The 14,027-nt window shown below is 41.0% G+C and overlaps 1 long non-coding RNA gene across 1 annotated transcript; it reads left to right on the top strand.

Moving 5' to 3' along the window:
- Nucleotides 1-9,496: 9,496 nt before the first annotated feature.
- LOC144890869 (uncharacterized) lies at nucleotides 9,497-13,020 on the top strand. Its single transcript, XR_013622544.1, has 3 exons — nucleotides 9,497-9,565; nucleotides 12,456-12,517; nucleotides 12,625-13,020. It is a non-coding gene; the product is annotated as an uncharacterized LOC144890869 (long non-coding RNA).
- Nucleotides 13,021-14,027: the final 1,007 nt, after the last annotated feature.

The following is a 14,027-nucleotide window of genomic DNA, read 5'->3' as shown; positions in this document are numbered from 1 at the left end:
AAGAAGAGTCCCAATGTCTCTAATTCCTGGCTTCAAGCCAAAGTTGTTTCACTCAAGCGATCGTCAGATCAATGTCCAATCAAGACCAGAATCCCGTTGGGTTGGCAGTTACAGTCCTGCTGTCAAAGCTGTGCAAAGGCGCCCTCCAGGCGACTGGGAAATCCAAAGGCGCCCTCCAGGCGACTGGGCAATCACACCCTCGGGTATGGACATTCCAAGGCTCCAAATCGGCGACATGCAGACTGTCCACTCAAAAGCCACGTTACACACACACACCCCAGATCGACGTCTGAATGCGGTGAAAATGGTCGAAACGAGATGAAACCTAGAGCGAAGCGCAAGTCCTGCGCGAGTCAAAATGGCCGACGGCCCGGTCTCGTGGCATAATGGCACGACGATGACGATGATGATTCTCTTCAGAATCCACCGCAAAACCTGACACGCAGGTTGATCTGTCACAGCGATAACCTCTCTGTCGCAGGAATCCCTTTCCCGGGAAACCAAAAGTTCACTCGGGACTCTTGCTCGCCAACGTTCGCTCCGGACCGCAAAGCAACTATGCTTCTTGTACGACTCCACTCGCTCCGCCTTCTTTTTCTCCTCCTCTTCTTCGTCGTCCGGTTCCGGTTTCATTTAAAACTAACTTTTTCACCTTTTGAAAACAGTTCATAAACAATAAACCTTTTGACAACAATAATAGTACATGGAATCGAAAATGTTTACAGTGGATGAAAACCACCACAACGGAAGTGACGAATCCATAACACTTCCCCCCCCTCAAGAAAGAAAGTTTGAACATAGTGAAAACTTTCTTTGCAGGCAAAAACTCTTTTAACAAACAAGTAAAACTCACACCCAAATCATCAATTCAGGGGAGCAACAATAATTAATATTTCCCAAAATAAAGCAACAAAACTTCCAAACAACCTACAGAAATTTCCAAAGTTAGTTCACTCTGGACAAAGCATCAGCAACGACATTGTCCCTGCCCTTTACATGCTCAATTTCCAAGTTGAACTCCTGCAAAGCCAAATTCCATCTCATCAACCTCTGATTTTTATTTTTCATTTTTTGAATGAAGTTAAGGGGTTGTGATCAAAAATCCAAAGCAAAGCAAATCTATTGCACTTTTTGAAGGAGGCCGAGCTGAGAGCCAGGTTTCATGGTGGTTGGGTGGTGATGCCTGGAAGTATTCACTACATGGACGCCTTTAGGAACGTGGAGTTCATGGATAATCCATGTAGGAATCTTGGCTCGGCTGCTCCTGAGCACTCAGTGCTTCCAACTCTTCCCTTGATCATAAAAATCATAATCACGGTGGTAGAGACGGGTGTGGTAGCCATGTGAGTAGCGGTCTCCTGCTCGGCCACTACCCTGATAATCATCCCTTTGGGAGCTGCCGTAACTCTGGGAGCCTCCATAGTAATCTCGACTGCGGCCACCACCAAAACTACTACTCCCACCCCGGGAGCCATAGCCACCCCTGAAACTACTGTTACGTGCTCCTCCCCGACCCCCTGGTCACGGTGTACCTCCGAGCCCCGAGAGGAGTCACGGCAGAAAAATGTGTTATTCTGTGTGTCAAAGATCAATGGTGAAACCACACCAATTGTTACTCACAAACAAATATTGTATTAAGATCACACAAGAATAACAGTACAACAACAATAGTATTCAAAAGTACAATCAATATGTCCTATGATGGTACCATCAGTTTTGTAATATAGAACGCACTGTGCTCCAAGTGAGTGAAACAAGAACATTCCCCAATGTCTCTTATTCCCGGCATCAAGACGAGGTTGATTCGCTCCAGCGATCGCCAGAACGATGTCCAATCGAGACCAGAATCCCGTGCAGATGGCAAGTACAGTCACACCGCCGAAGCTGTACAAAGGCTCCCTCAAGGCGACTGGGAAATCCAAAGGCGCCCTACAGGCGACTGAGAGATCACACCTTCGGGTATAGACGAAGTAACCTTCAAAAAGCCACGTCACACACATGCCCTAGCTCGACGTCTGAATGCGGTGAAAATGGTAGAAAAGAGATGAAACCGCGAGCGAAGCACAAGTCCTGCACAAGTCAAAATGGCCGACGACCCGCTCTTGAGATGTAACGGCCCGGCAATAATTCTCCTCGGAATCCACCACCAAAAACCTGACACGCAGGTTGATCGGTCACAGCGATGACAACTCTGTTGCAGGAATCCCTTTCCTGGAAACCCGAAAGTTCGCTAGTGACTCTTGCTCACCAACGTTCGCTCCAGACCGCAAGTAGCTCGGCAACTCCTTGTCCGACTCACTCGCTCCGCCCTTTTTTCCCCTCTTCTTCCTCTTCGTCGACCGGTTCCCGATCCAGTTTCCTGTTTCTTTTAACATTAACTTTTTTACCTTTTGAAAACAGTTCATGGACAATAAACCTTTTGAAAACAATAATAGTACATGGAATCAGAAATATTTACAGTGGATGCAAACCACCACAACGGAAGTGACGAATCCGTAACACTACCTCCACGTTTTCCTCCTCTGTCGCCCCCTCGACGCCCATGGCCTGCCTTCTCTACTGTTATGGTCCGACCATCCAAATCCTTGTCATTCAAATCCTTTTCTGATCTTTGGCATCCTTTGTGTTTTCATACATGACAAAGCCAAACCCTCTCGACTTTTGCGTCTCCCTGTCTTTTATCAGCAACACTTCCAAGAGTGGTCCATATTTGCCGAAGACAGAGTCCAGAACGTCTTCCCTTGTGTTGAAGTTCAGTCCACCGACAAAGAGCTTGCCAACCTTGCCTCCATTCATGACTCGTGTGCGCTGACACTTAGTTTCAGGGTACTTGACAAAAAGTGTCTGTGCAAAGCGTGACGTCAGTACCTTCCTCTTCTCTTCAGAGTGCTTCCTACCCATAGCACGAGTCGCGGTACAGGATGGAAAGATACCCGGAATCTCCTGCTCTAACTGTGCAGTGTTATTTTCCATACTAGGCTTTTCAACAAACATCGGGTTACCAGAAACTTGACCACCGGCCAAATCATTCCCGATAACAAAAGATATTCTCTCCACAGGTAGAGTGGCTTGTAAACCTATGGTGACCGGTCCTGACACCAAATCAGACTTTAAATGGATGACATGAAGTGGAGCTTTAACATAGCCACCAACCTCCTGTAAAAGAACACTAACACCAGTTGCCGTCTTCTCTGACAATGGCAAAATGCCCTCAAGCATCAAAGATTGATGTGCTCCTGTGTCCCTCAATACCCTAACAGGTCTCTGGTTAGTCAAGTCTCCATCCAGTGACACAAACCCCTCTGAAATAAAAGGTTTGTAACCCTCTTGAACAAGGTCGTTCTGTGATGCCGTAACTTTGGCATGGGAACCTTCACAAGGCACTGTCCTCCAAGGACGATTTCTCGCATTTGCCAATGCATTCGGAGTTGTACTAGTCTGACTCCGCTCCTGATTTTTCCTTTTCAGGGCATAACATTGGGCCATCAAATGCCCAGGTTTCTTGCAAAAAGCGCAAGTAGGCCCGGACGAAAAACTCGTGGTCTGCCTCGGACCCCCCGGAAGATAAGTCTGTCTTGGAACTGTAGTCTTCTGATCCCTAAAAGTCGCGGTATCATATTTGTCCTCATAGTCATCTCTAGGCCGCCCCCATGAATATTCGTTCTCCGCACCAGATGTACCATAACTCCCCTGGCGAACTCTCGGCGGGAAGTTAGGTTTGTGGAACCCCATCCTGTGTGTCAAGGCATAGTCATCTGCCACGGTTGCTGCCTCATACAACTCTGGTACCTTCTTTTCCTCCAGATGCACTTTAATGTCCGCATGGACACACTGTTTGAATTCCTCCACCAAGATCAATTGTCGCAACAGTTTGAAGTCTTTCCCAATCCCCTTCGAATCACACCACCGATCAAACATGGTTTCCTTCATTCTGGCAAACTCCACATGGGTCTCACTCTCCCTCTTCCTGGCATTCAGGAATTTTTGCCGGTAAGCTTCAGGGACCAATTCATAGGCTTTGAGAATGGCTTTCTTCACTTCCTCATAATCTGTACATTTGTCAATCGGTAAAGCCGAAAATATATCTTGAGCTTTACCCACCAGAACACTTTGCACTAAAATAGTCCAGGACCCCACAGGCCATTTTAGCATTTGAGCCACTTTCTCAAAGTGTAAAAAAAACTTGGCTACCTCCTTTTCATTGAAGGGTGGAACCAGCCTCACATACCTACCAACATCCCAGGTGTTCTGACTAGTTGTCGAACTAGCCGGCATGGATACTACTTCTCTCCGTTCTCCCATTAATTCCAGCTCCTTGAGTTTAACTTCCTTCTGATACTCCATGTCATGTTCCTTTAACTCCCTTTCGGCTCTCCTTTCCTCTGCGCTTTCCTTTGCTCTTCTTTCTTCTTCAGCTCTCCTTTCCTCTGCTTTTAACCTTTCCTGGCTCTGCAGTTGCATCTCCACTTTCCAGAGCTCCACATTTTCTTTTTCCTCGGGCAACCAATCCAAGGCTACCTCTGTCCATGTTCCTTGTCCCACCAGAGATTCTACCACCAATGTCTGCATCTCTGCTTTCTTCATATGAGCTCGGACCTCCAAGTTACAATGTTTGGCCAATATCAAGAGTTCCGATCTTTTTAACGCTAGGAACTGTGCCTCATTAGGGGACGCCGCAAACTTTTCTGCATCAAACACCATGGTGACTATCAGTTAACACCTGTTAACCTTCACACAAAATTTTTCCAATTTTTTGAAAAATTTGGGAATGTTAGAAAAATTCCAAATTTGGGAATTTTGGGAATGTTATGGAATTATATCCCGGACGAGCCCCCAATTTCTATTACGTGCTCCTCCCCGACCCCCAGGTCACGGTGTACCTCCGAGCCCCAGGAGGAGTCACGGCAGAAAAATGTGTTATTCTGTATGTCAAAGATCAATGGGGAAGCCACACCAATTGTTACTCACAAACAAATATTGTATTAAGATCACACAATAATAACAGTATAACAATAATAGTAATCAAAAGTACAATCAATATGTCCTATGATGGTACCATCAGTTTTGTAATATATAACTCACTGTGCTCCAAGTGAGCGGAAAGAAGAAGATTCCCAATGTCTCTAATTCCCGGCTTCAAGCCAAAGTTCATTCGCTCCAGCGATCGTCAGATCAATGTCCAATCGAGACCAGAATCCCGTTGGGTTGGCAGTTACAGTCCTGCTGTCAAAGCTGTGCAAAGGCGCCCTCCAGGCGACTGAGAAATCCAAAGGCGCCCTCCAGGCGACTGGGCAATCACACCCTCGGGTATGGACGTTCCAAGGCTCCAAATCGGTGACACGCAGACTGTCCACTCAAAAGCCACGTTGCACACACACACACCCCAGATCAACGTCTGAATGCGGTGAAAATGGTCGAAACGAGATGAAACCTTGAGCGAAGCGCAAGTCCTGCGCTAGTCAAAATGGCCGACGGCCCGGTCTCGTGGCGTAACGGCACGACGATGATGACGATGATTCTCTACAGAATCCACCGCAAAACCTGACACGCAGGTTGATCCGTCACAGCGATAACAACTCGGTTGCAGGAATCCCTTTCCCGGGAAACCAAAAGTTCACTTGTGACTCTTGCTCGCCAACGTTTGCTCCGGACCGCAAAGCAACTATGCTTCTTGTCTGCCTCCACTCGCTCCGCCTTCTTTTTCTCCTCCTCTTCTTCATCGTCCGTTTCCGGTTTCATTTAAAACTAACTTTTTCACCTTTTGAAAACAGTTCATAAACAATAAACCTTTTGACAACAATAATAGTACATGGAATCGAAAATGTTTACAGTGGATGAAAACCACCACAACGGAAGTGACGAATCCGTAACACAAACACAGAGTTGAGGCATTCAGCTTTTTCACGTGCGGGGTCAGCTGTGCAGCCGTTTGAAGTAAGGGAGGGGATGGAGGGGGAACAAACACCAGAAACAGATTTGTCCAGATGCCACCAGGATTTGGAAGAGGGAGACAGATAAGAGAGTTCGGTCTTGAGAACGGAGAGATATTGTTTCCTGGCTCTCCTGAGGGTGGACACACACTTGTTTCGGGCTTTGTGAAAGGAAATGAGATTTCCTTTCGGGTGGATTTGCTTTCCAGGAGACTAAGGCAAGTTGTTTCTGGGCAACAGCCTCACCACAAGATTCCGTGTACCATGGACGGGAGGAAGGGTATGACAACTGAAGACGAGATGGGATAAATCTGTGCATGAGAGAGAGCAATTTACTTTGGAAGAATTCCCAGGATGAGTTCATGTCAGAGGTTGTAGAGGTGGGAGAGCAGTCCAGATGATTGATGGCTGCTTGAAGCTGAAGTTGAAGTGATCATGGCAGCTGAAACATGGCAGCAGTTGAGTGATTGATGGCAGCTGAAGTGATCTAATTCAAACTTGGTACGCAAATATATGTTGTGAGGATGAAGTGATTCGATTTTTTGTTCATCGGTGAAATGTCAAATGTCAAAGTCTGTAATGGGTGTTTAACTTGAGAACATCTGAAGTGATCCAATTCAAACTTAGTACCAGTATGTATGATGATGTAAAGATTAATTTATTAGATTTTGGGGTCAAAGGTCAAATCTGTAATAGGTCTTTAACTTGAGAATGGTTGAAGTGATCTAATTCAAACTTTGTACAGGTATGTATAATATTGGAAAGATTAAATGGTTAGAATTTGGGGTCAAGAGGTCAAAGGTCTAAGTCTGCAATAGATGTATAACTTGAGAATGGCGAATGGGATCTAATTCAAAATTGGTACAGGTATGTCTAATGATGCAAACATTAACTGATTACATTTTCGGGTCAATATGTCAAAGGTCAGACGTCATGTCAGGTAAAAAAATGTGCTAACTTGGGCACAGCTGAATGGATTTAAATCAAACTTGATACAAGTATTATCATGATGTAATAATGTGGGTGGAGGCGTATCAGTCGACGCCGTGACGTCAGAGTCCCGTTCTTGTTTAAAACTGTTTTTGTTATTTCTAGTTTAGTGCCGTTCTAGTTGTTGTTTTTTTAGATCAGCTCCAAGATGGCCGACTGGTGGTCTTGAACTTCGTACAGCAGAATTAATAAAATCACGTGTGCTATGACATTTTAATGTTTTTTTCTCCTTGTTATTTAAGGCATGGTATTATTTGCACATCTGAGAAAATAATTTTACATCATTGGTGGTGTATCAGTAAAATGTGGCACAGCCCACTGTGGTTGCTGCTGCAGTTGACAGGTGGCACTTCAAATGGGAAAATGATGCAGCACAATAAATGCCACAGAATGCAATGGGGAGTCTGGTACACGGTCGTGCCACAGTCTATCCAATTATCGCCTCATTACTGAGAATCATTTGTGCTGCCGGTATCAACTGATCCAGCAGAGGGATCGTACAGTTAGCACTCTTCGGCGAATTAAGAGCTATACACGTTCAATTGTGGGACAAAAACGACTGACTTCCATTAAGTGCATCACAGGAGGCTTACTTTTGCAGTAACACTTACTACTTTTGCAGCAACACTTATTACTTTTGCAGTAACACTTACTACTTTTGCAGTAACACTTACTACTTTTGCAGTAACACTTATTACTTTTGCAGTAACACTTCCTACTTTTGCAGTAACACTTACTACTTTTGCAGTAACACTTATTACTTTTGCAGTAACACTTACTACTTTTGCAGTAACACTTACTACTTTTGCAGTAACACTTACTACTTTTGCAGTAACACTTACTACTTTTGCAGTAACACTTACTACTTTTGCAGTAACACTTATTACTTTTGCAGTAACACTTACTACTTTTGCAGTAACACTTACTACTTTTGCAGTAACACTTATTACTTTTGCAGTAACACTTACTACTTTTGCAGTAACACTTACTACTTTTGCAGTAACACTTATTACTTTTGCAGTAACACTTACTACTTTTGCAGTAACACTTACTACTTTTGCAGTAACACTTACTACTTTTGCAGTAACACTTACTACTTTTGCAGTAACACTTACTACTTTTGCAGTAACACTTATTACTTTTGCAGTAACACTTATTACTTTTGCAGTAACACTTACTCCGTTTGCAGTAACACTTACTACTTTTGCAGTAACACTTACTACTTTTGCAGTAACACTTATTACTTTTGCAGTAACACATTACTTTTGCAGTAACACTTATTACTTTTGCAGTAACACTTATTACTTTTGCAGTAACACTTACTACTTTTGCAGTAACACTTACTACTTTTGCAGTAACACTTACTACTTTTGCAGTAACACTTACTACTTTTGCAGTTACACTTACTACTTTTGCAGTAACACTTACTACTTTTGCAGTAACACTTATTACTTTTGCAGTAACACTTACTACTTTTGCAGTAACACTTACTACTTTTGCAGTAACACATTACTTTTGCAGTAACACTTACTACTTTTGCAGTAACACTTACTACTTTTGCAGTAACACTTACTACTTTTGCAGTAACACTTATTACTTTTGCAGTAACACTTACTACTTTTGCAGTAACACTTACTACTTTTGCAGTAACACTTACTACTTTTGCAGTAACACTTACTACTTTTGCAGTAACACTTATTACTTTTGCAGTAACACTTATTACTTTTGCAGTAACACTTACTACTTTTGCAGTAACACTTACTACTTTTGCAGTAACACTTACTACTTTTGCAGTAACACATTACTTTTGCAGTAACACTTATTACTTTTGCAGTAACACTTATTACTTTTGCAGTAACACTTACTACTTTTGCAGTAACACTTATTACTTTTGCAGTAACACTTACTACTTTTGCAGTAACACTTACTACTTTTGCAGTGGTACCTCACCTCGCCTCGACAGCTTGCTTTTGCATTGCAGTATTTCCTGTACACCTGGTACTTGGCAGGTACCATGAGCCCCCTCCTTAGGAAAATGTTTGCTGCACCCCAGCCTGAAAGACACCAGGATGACGGTTTATAGTTGGGACGAGATTCAAACACAGGCTAGACGTCTCAGAAGCGAGTATACCTCTATGTACCTCCATGTAGGTATCCCTAGGCCATCCTGCCAACCTTTCGTGGAAAACACCTACGGCCAATTAGCGTCATGCATTTTGTTTACGACCCCAAGAGGATCTTCAACATCCACCACCAACCACTGCTGACAGACAGACCCTCTGACTTAATGTCCCTCCGATGGATGGCACACACAATGATGTATCACCGCCTGCCTGCGAAATACCAGGGTTAGAGTTTATAGCTGGGCCGGAATTTGAACCTAGACAGCTCAAAGGTGAATGCGCAAACATATAAGCTGTCCTGCCAGCGTGAAACATCTCACAAACCGTTGTGAATGAATAACCCAGGAATTTCCTGAGTTACTGTCCCAATATCTATTGTCATATTGTGTGACATTCCATTTCAATAATGGATGATGAACTGCAGGGGGCAGCACATCCTCATTGGCTGTCGACAGTAAGCAGCCACAAATGTCACATGCTGTCATCAGTGGAAGGCAGCAGACGCTTTCAAAAGCGCGAAAGGTAAATGTTTTGTGCATTTGTTCTGTTCAAGATCCAGAAGATTACATTTTTTATAATTCTGAATGTAAAATGAATTTTAAAATGTTCTGATAATACCGCCACCCCCAAAGGTACATGGAGGTAGTTTTCACATTTTTTATAATTCTGAATGTAAAATGAAGTTTAAAATGTTCTGATTACCTCCACCACCAAAAGTACGTAGGGGTAGTTTTCACATTTTTATAATTCTGAATGTAAATATTATTTTGAAATGTTATTTATTACCTCCACCACCAAAGGTACATGGAGGTAGTTTTCACATTTTTATATTTCTGAATGTAAATATTATTTTGAAATGTTGTTATTTATTACCTCCACCACCAAAGGTACATGGAGGTAGTTTTCACATTTTTTATAATTCTGAATGTAAAATGAATTTTAAAATGTTCTGATTACCTCCACCACCAAAGGTACATGGAGGTAGTTTTCACATTTTTTATAATTCTGAATGTAAAATGAATTTTAAAATGTTCTGATTACCGCCACCACCAAAGGTACATGGAGGTAGTTTTCACATTTTTATAATTCTGAATGTAAATATTATTTTGAAATGTTGTTATTTATTACCGCCACCACCAAAGGTACATGGAGGTAGTTTTCACATTTTTATAATTCTGAATGTAAATATTATTTTGAAATGTTGTTATTTATTACCGCCACCACCAAAGGTACATGGAGGTAGTTTTCACATTTTTATAATTCTGAATGTAAATATTATTTTTGAAATGTTATTTATTACCTCCACCACCAAAGGTACATGGAGGTAGTTTTCACATTTTTATAATTCTGAATGTAAATATTATTTTGAAATGTTATTTATTACCGCCACCACCAAAGGTACATGGAGGTAGTTTTCACATTTTTATATTTCTGAATGTAAATATTATTTTGAAATGTTGTTATTTATTACCTCCACCACCAAAGGTACATGGAGGTAGTTTTCACATTTTTATAATTCTGAATGTAAATATTATTTTGAAATGTTGTTATTTATTACCGCCACCACCAAAGGTACATGGAGGTAGTTTTCACATTTTTATAATTCTGAATGTAAATATTATTTTGAAATGTTGTTATTTATTACCGCCACCACCAAAGGTACATGGAGGTAGTTTTCACATTTTTATAATTCTGAATGTAAATATTATTTTTGAAATGTTGTTTATTACCTCCACCACCAAAGGTACATGGAGGTAGTTTTCACATTTTTATAATTCTGAATGTAAATATTATTTTGAAATGTTATTTTTTACCTCCACCACCAAAGGTACACGGAGGTAGTTTTCACATTTTTATAATTCTGAATGTAAATATTATTTTGAAATGTTATTTATTACCTCCACCACCAAAGGTACATGGAGGTAGTTTTCACATTTTTATAATTCTGAATGTAAATATTATTTTTGAAATGTTGTTATTTATTACCGCCACCACCAAAGGTACATGGAGGTAGTTTTCACATTTTTATAATTCTGAATGTAAATATTATTTTTGAAATGTTATTTATTACCTCCACCACCAAAGGTACATGGAGGTAGTTTTCACATTTTTATATTTCTGAATGTAAATATTATTTTGAAATGTTGTTATTTATTACCGCCACCACCAAAGGTACATGGAGGTAGTTTTCACATTTTTATAATTCTGAATGTAAATATTATTTTTGAAATGTTGTTATTTATTACCGCCACCACCAAAGGTACATGGAGGTAGTTTTCACATTTTTATAATTCTGAATGTAAATATTATTTTTGAAATGTTGTTATTTATTACCTCCACCACCAAAGGTACATGGAGGTAGTTTTCTCATTTTTATAATTCTGAATGTAAATATTATTTTTGAAATGTTGTTATTTATTACCTCCACCACCAAAGGTACATTGAGGTAGTTTTCTCATTTTTATAATTCTGAATGTAAATATTATTTTTGAAATGTTATTTATTACCTCCACCACCAAAGGTACATGGAGGTAGTTTTCTCATTTTTATAATTCTGAATGTAAATATTATTTTTGAAATGTTATTTATTACCTCCACCACCAAAGGTACATTGAGGTAGTGTTCTCATTTTTATAATTTTGAATGTAAAAATAATTTTGAAATGTTCTGATTACCTCTGCCACCAAAGGTACATGGAGGTTAAGTTTTCACCCATTGTTTGTTTGTCTGTGAGCATGATATCTCAAAAAGTTATGGATCGATTTGGATGAAATTTTGTGGACAGGTTGGGTATGTGACAACGACAAACCGATTCGATTCTGGTGAAGATGCAGCTGCAGATGTTGATAGTATCATTTTTATGTGATTCTTCACCACTCAATGATTCATTCATTCATTCATTATTCACCACTCAGAGACATTTTAGCGTGGCCGAAAACATGTCCGTCACGTTCAGATTCCGGGTCGATCTCTTTATTCAAACCACCACCATCCGATCCATTAATCCTTCTTCAGGCTCACCTCTTAACAGAAATCACCCAATAAAGCAGAGCTCAAGCATATTTACAAATCATAAAATCGAAGGCAAATTGATGGATGCCACAACAGCAACAATATGTCAAAAAAAACAAAAAACACCAACAGCAGGATATCTGAAAAAGTTATGGACTATTGCGGACTAAACTTGGTGGACAGGTTGGGTATATGACAAGGAAGAATTGATCCTAATTTGGTGAAAATCTGGATCAGAGAATTATTTCAATTCATGAAGTGATTCTTCAACATTGAGAAATTAAGCCAAAAACAATATATATATATCGCGATATTTCAAAAAGTTGTGAACGGATTATTACATAACTTGGTTGATGCGTTGTTTAGTTGACAAGAACAAGCCGATTTGATTTTGTTTCAGGTCCAAATCCAGATCCGGCCTATCAGTGGGATGCAACACGTAAACTGTTCATCCTGGCGGAGGTATGCTCTCTACCGAGTGCCGTTCTTGTTGTATAATGTGTTCAATATCAAATATAAAAGAATATACTCTGACCCAAATATAGACTGTCTTATTGATGCTTTCACAGGTATGGCATTTTATCACAAAGTGCTCCACTGCTCCAATTCAAGCCTGGCGAGCCGGTCCATCAAAAAGTTTGACCACAAACTTTTCCCATGGTGGAAATGTGGAAATACTTAGGGATGTTAAAGTAGCAGTGGTAGTCGTGATAGTCGTGGTAGTAGTCGCAGTAGTAGTAGTAGTACTAGTACTAGTAGTAGTAGTAGTAGTAGTAGTAGTATTTTGGGCATCAACTCTCTAATTGCAAAAAAAAATTCCCATCGGTCACTTGTTTTTTTTTGTACAGATTATTTACAGAGTCAGGTATTGTTGTTTTTCCACTGTTAAAATTGGAATAATTCAAATGTTATGCCTGATATTTTGTCGTCCAAAAATGGCGAATAAACAATGGATCTTGCACCTCTATGACGTCCGTGAAACACTGTCCAATAGAGGGCGGAAGAGGCTTGCGCTTCGTGAGTAATAGAGGACTGCACAAGATCCGGTGCTGTGAGCAGTAGAGGGAGCAGAGACTTGTTTTAGCCATCAGGTCGTGGACTGTGCAGTTTTCAGGGCATTTCACGCCCCGAGGCAAAGGCAGTTCAGAATCTCCGGAGGGAGTGCGTTTTGGAAAAATGGATGCTTGGCCAAGCAAGGGAAGAGAAGTACTAACAATGTTGATACCATCCAGCAGAAAGTGTTAATGCATTTTCTCCATCTGTGAGGGCCTGGCAGCCCAAGTGGATTGTTCCGTGCCAGATCTTGGGTTGGGAGGACGGAGGGGTGGATAGTGCAGTTACGAGGCAGCCATTTACTATTTCCACTACATCCTGTGGTCCATCCATTTGCCATTTCCACTACATCCTGTGGTCCATCCATTTGCCATTTCCGCTGCATCCTGGGGTCCTTCCAAACGCATGTGTTATGAGCCGCAATAATTTCCTATTTACCCAAAATCAACATGGTTTAAATTTCCATTAGCCGGATCTCAAACAAGTGGTGCAGAAAGAGATTGCTTTTCAAAAACATAATTTTACCAACCCTGAAATGAGAGGTTAATAATTCATGATGAAATGGCTTTCACTGAAGCAGGTGCAGTCCGACTAACTTCAAGAGAGAAACCTCTTGCTCCCAGCTATTGTGGCTTGTTTATCAATCGAGATGGTAATCAAAGGTATATTTTCCATCTGTGTGCAATCTGTGCATGGATTGCATTACGCGAGAGAGCCGATGAGAAAATATTGCTATGACTTTTTCCTGTTTCCTAATTTGAAGTGGTTCCGAGGAGTTGACATTATTAAAGGAATCCATTTGATACAAGAAGACTTATCGGTAGGGACTTCTCTATCATTCATTTTATTGCAGACGAGTAGATTACCTGGTTCCACTGGGCTGTTGTAAGAGAATTGGTTCCCAAAAGAGAGTGCTAAA

This window comes from Myxine glutinosa, chromosome 2, assembly GCF_964187855.1.
Source record: "Myxine glutinosa chromosome 2, kmMyxGlut1.1, whole genome shotgun sequence".
Lineage (NCBI taxonomy): Eukaryota > Metazoa > Chordata > Myxini > Myxiniformes > Myxinidae > Myxine > Myxine glutinosa.
This window is presented reverse-complemented; position numbering and strand designations above follow the sequence as displayed.